Raw genomic sequence first — 4,726 nt, 5'->3', positions numbered from 1 at the left:
CACGTACAGCACCTGGTCTTCCTAAGTGGTCTCCCATCCAAGTACTAACCAGGCCCGACCCTGCTTAGCTTCCGAGATCAGATGGGATTGGGCTTGTTCAGGGTGGCATGGTCATAGATGATGTAAGTATATTTCTAGCTAGACATTTGCAGATGTTTCTAAGTGGAAAAATGTCTGACACAGGATTTTAGAAGAATTGACTAATTTGGATAACCTTTGCAAAAGTATAACTTATTTAGTCCATTAGGACATATAAAGAAAAATTAACCAGAATAAAATAGTTGGTTACATATGAAAAGATGACTTATATCATAGATGGACCTTTGCAGTTGAATTTTTCATACAGAAAAATTCTGTAGGAAAGCTGTTGTTAAATGTTTTATGTCGAGAACTGATTTTTCTTATGATTGTTATTATTTCCCTTTAGACACATTTCACCAGATACATCACATTTTAATCCATCAATCATATTTGATTGTGATACTTGATTCAACTAAAACTGTCATCAGGTCTGTCACTTCAAAAATTTATGAATATTTTTGTTATTATTGATTTAATTTATTTTTTTTTGTTCATACTATTTTTCACTCTTTACTTCCTAGAGATTTTATGCAGCAGTGTTTTCCTAGGAAATCTCGAGGAACTGCTACTGGCCTTAATTACTACAGATGTTCAATGCTTAAATAACTACCATTAAGCTGTGGCATAAATAGAATATTAAATAATTTTAGAATAGTAGTTTGGAATATTTTACCTCTTTCTATGACCCAATTATCCTTTCTTATTAGCATGAAATCAAATGCACAAAATTGATGCTAAAAATTCATGGTCATTTTTATCCCCCCTTTTTTTGGTGAGAACATAGTTTATACTGCCAAATGAAATGAAACGTCAGCAGACCTGTTCTTTGTGCTTAGATAGAAACACAAGCCATGGAGTTTGGAAAGAATCCTTTGATCTCTCAGACCTTTGTTTTCTTATATATAAATAGAGGTACTAGTGTTGATTTTTAGATTGATATTTTGAGGTTATACAGATCAAATGAAATAATGTTTGTAAATAGTACTTTTTAAAAGGTATGTAAAATTTACTTTATATATTAGAATTGCTACTTAAATGTGTATGATTGTAATGATGTCGACTAAGTTATGAGTGGACACAATGTATCTGTTTTATAAAATTGTAGTAATTAAAAATTTAATAGCACTTTAGTGTTATTCTAGTCTGATATCTTTTTTTTTTCCTGAGATTATGTTTAAGGTTTCCCAAAGAATTACTGCTTATTGACTGTACCTTTGGAAAAAAAAAAAAAAAACAAACACTGAGATAGCATTCTTGAATGTTTGCTAAATAACTCTATAATATCTGTGTTTAGAATGTGACCTCTCTTCCATTAGAATATAGTAATCTACAAGCCCCCATGATGATTAGCTGGAAATATTAGATGCTGTATTACAGAGGAATTGTATATATTGAGGCTTGTATGCCAGAGAGATATTAAGTTTTCAGTGCTACACTTGAGATTTGAAACATTTTAACTACAATTATTGAATAAGTCCTTAAATCCTAATGGCTATAAGAAATATATTCTGTGTCCTTAGATACTGAATTTGTAATAAGTTGTCAGAGGAAGCATAAGAATTATCATAAAGACTTTCAGAGAGATGAACAATATGATAATTTTAGTGGTTTTTAACATTTTAGAAAGATAAACTATTAGAAAAACACACACACACATACAGAATTGACTGAAAATGTGATCTAACAGACACAAGATAGTTAAATCTCACATTTCATATTTTTTCTGCTACTTAAATACCAATTTTTTTGTAAAATTAAAGCAAAACCAGATACTTAGTTCAATTTGCAGATTATATAGACTGAAACTTTTTGAGAAACAAAATATGTAATGTATCACCGTGCCATCAAATATCCTTGGTAAAACAATGTGCACACTTGATGTTACCTTTTTATTTTTTTGCAAAAGTAACAGGAAACAAAGAACAATTAATAATTCATTTAAGTCCATTGTTTTCACTTTTCTTATTAAGAATAACCCCGCATTAAACTAATATTAATTAACCACAATGTGAACATGAGGCAATTGGTTTTCATCAATAATAAGCAGTATTTAGTTTTATTAATGTCATTCTTCTATTAGTGTTAAGTCTTTTGCTGTGCTAGAGGAATTTTTTTTTTTTAATCACAAACCAAATGGTCTGGTTCTAGACATTTCAAAGATTACATAAAAGAAGTTGCAACTTATTCCAGATAGGAAAAACAATAAATAAATCTGAAATGGAATTTTAGAGTAGGAATGAGACTATTTTAAACTATGTTGAATTTGTAACTATTACAATAAAAGGGCATTATTAGTATTAATTTCTTAGTTAAAAATAGGTTCTACACACAAGTTCTGTGAATGTCTGATGATTATGGTATAGTAGGAGTTGTAGGAGTAGTAGGAGTATTAATAGTAGTTGTATTTGTAGTAGGCAGTAGTAGTGCAAATAACTTTTTTTAGAATATTGGCTATAAGCCATGTACTGTGCTATGCCCTTTGTTTTACACTAAAAAATCTCATTTAACTACCACCACAACAATATTATAAGGTAGGTGTTATTATCAGTATCTGTATTTTAAGGACATGAAAACTGAGGCTTCATGAGATTAAGTGGCTTGCTAAGTTCACAAAAGTATTAATTGACAGAGCTAAGATTTGAATTCATGTCAGTCTGAATGCAGATACCTTCATCATTATACTATACTGAATGACCCATACTTATCCTTGATAATTTTGATATTTGCTTCTCAGGCTCTCATTCACTCACTCATGCATTCATTCGAAAATTGTTATTGACTGCCAACTATGTGCCAATAACTGAATCTGATTATTTATGATCCCAGAATGAGCATGCCTATTTTTTACAATACTAGATTTAACCATTTCCTCCTGGGACATGCAAAATTTCTTCCAAATTTTGGCAATTGTAACCTCAAAATCTATTCTCTCAAATTTTGGCAGTTGCAACCTCAAAATCTATTTGGCATTCAATTGGACTGCATTTCTCTGCTTTTCCTGAATTTTGGTGTGGCTAACGAACTGAGATTTCTTCAATAGATGGATGTGTTTGAACCTCAACCAGACACGGCCCATCAGATCCTTTTATGTAATGTCTTCTCTGTGTTTTTTTTTTTTTTCCTTGCAGTTGACTGCAGTGGCAATCTTCAGGGCAATCTAGGAAGCTCTGTGTTGAACACAGCAGAGCCTCCTTCACTTAAGTCTTTTAACTGCTACCTGGAGTGAAATTGCCCACTACTGTTAAATGAAAGAAAACTATACTTGCTGAGACTTCAATTACACTAAAATGTTTGTTTATTGGTTATCAAAGGATTAGCCTAACCTAAGTAATACAGAAATTGTAAAAAGTCTCAAATCTTAGTCTCCTGGAGGTCTTTTCAACTGAGCAGAGTGGCATTCATCATGATCAATGTGCTGGTGGCAAGGTAGCCCTTTATCATTGCTGAGGTTTCCAATGAGAAAGGGAAAACTTTCCACCCTAAATTATGGAAAGGGCCATTAATGTCAGTATCTACTGACTTATATATATCAATAAAATAGATTAACTATGTTTGTTTTGCATATTCCATCCAATTATTTTTCCTTTTCTCGTCTTCGAGGTTTTCCAAAAGGCATAGATTTACATGGGATTACAATAACAGTTAATATTTATTGAATACTTAATATGTTCAGAGATTGTGCTGTGCCCATTATGTATATTATTCCATTTAATCTTCAAATAATCTTGTGATGTAGGAACTGCTATTAGAGGTGATTAAATTGAAGCTTAAGTACATTAAATACCTTGTCCAAAGTCTCACACACAGGAATTGGTGTACTTTTCATAAAAACTCAGTCTTGTTTGACTCTACCTTAGAGACCCAATATTCCTACAGATTAAAACAAAAAAAAGAGGGACCTTTATATCATTCTTTTTATTTATTCTTATCTGTGATGCTAATCTAGTGGCATCTTTAAAAAATATTATTATTGAGGTATAATTCACATGCCAAAATTTCACCATTACAATGTGTACAATTTATTGGTTTTTTTTTTTTTTTTTTTTTTTTTTTTTTTTTTTTTTAGCATATTCACCAGATCGTGAAATCACCACTATTTAATTCCAGAACATTTCATCATCTCCAAAGGAAACCCCATACCTGGTAGCAGGCACTCCAAATTTCCCCTTTTCCCCATACTCTGGCAAGCACTAATCTATTTTCTGTCTAAATGGATTTTCCTATTCAAGACATTAGATATAGATGAAAACATATAATATTTGGCTTTTTGTGTCTAGCTCATTTTACTTAGCATAATCTTTTCAAGATTATTATAACATGTATCTGTATTTTTTAAAAATTAATAGACTTTATTTTTTGAATAGCTTTAGGCTTACAGAAAAATTGAGTAGAAAGTACAGTGAGTTTCTACATACCCCCCTAAGCTTCCTCTACCCACCCCCTCAGATTTGTCTATCTTTAACATCTTGAATTAGTGTGGTACATTTGTAACAATTGATGTGCCAATATTGGTACACTATTATTAATCAAAGTGCATAGTTTCCATTATGGTTCACTCTTTGTGTTCTACATTCTTTGGGTTTTACCAAATGTGTAATGACATGTATCCACCATCATAATATTATGCAGAATATTTCACTCCCCT

The 4,726-nt window shown here is 31.3% G+C and overlaps 1 pseudogene; it reads right to left on the bottom strand.

Annotated features, from left to right (window-relative positions):
• LOC112471788 lies at positions 1-119 on the bottom strand (annotated as a pseudogene).
• Positions 120-4,726: the final 4,607 nt, after the last annotated feature.

Source organism: Pteropus alecto, unplaced genomic scaffold (assembly GCF_000325575.1).
Source record: "Pteropus alecto unplaced genomic scaffold, ASM32557v1 scaffold231, whole genome shotgun sequence".
NCBI lineage: Eukaryota > Metazoa > Chordata > Mammalia > Chiroptera > Pteropodidae > Pteropus > Pteropus alecto.
The sequence above is the reverse complement of the archived record's forward strand: the minus strand, read 5'-3'. Positions and strand labels throughout refer to the sequence as shown.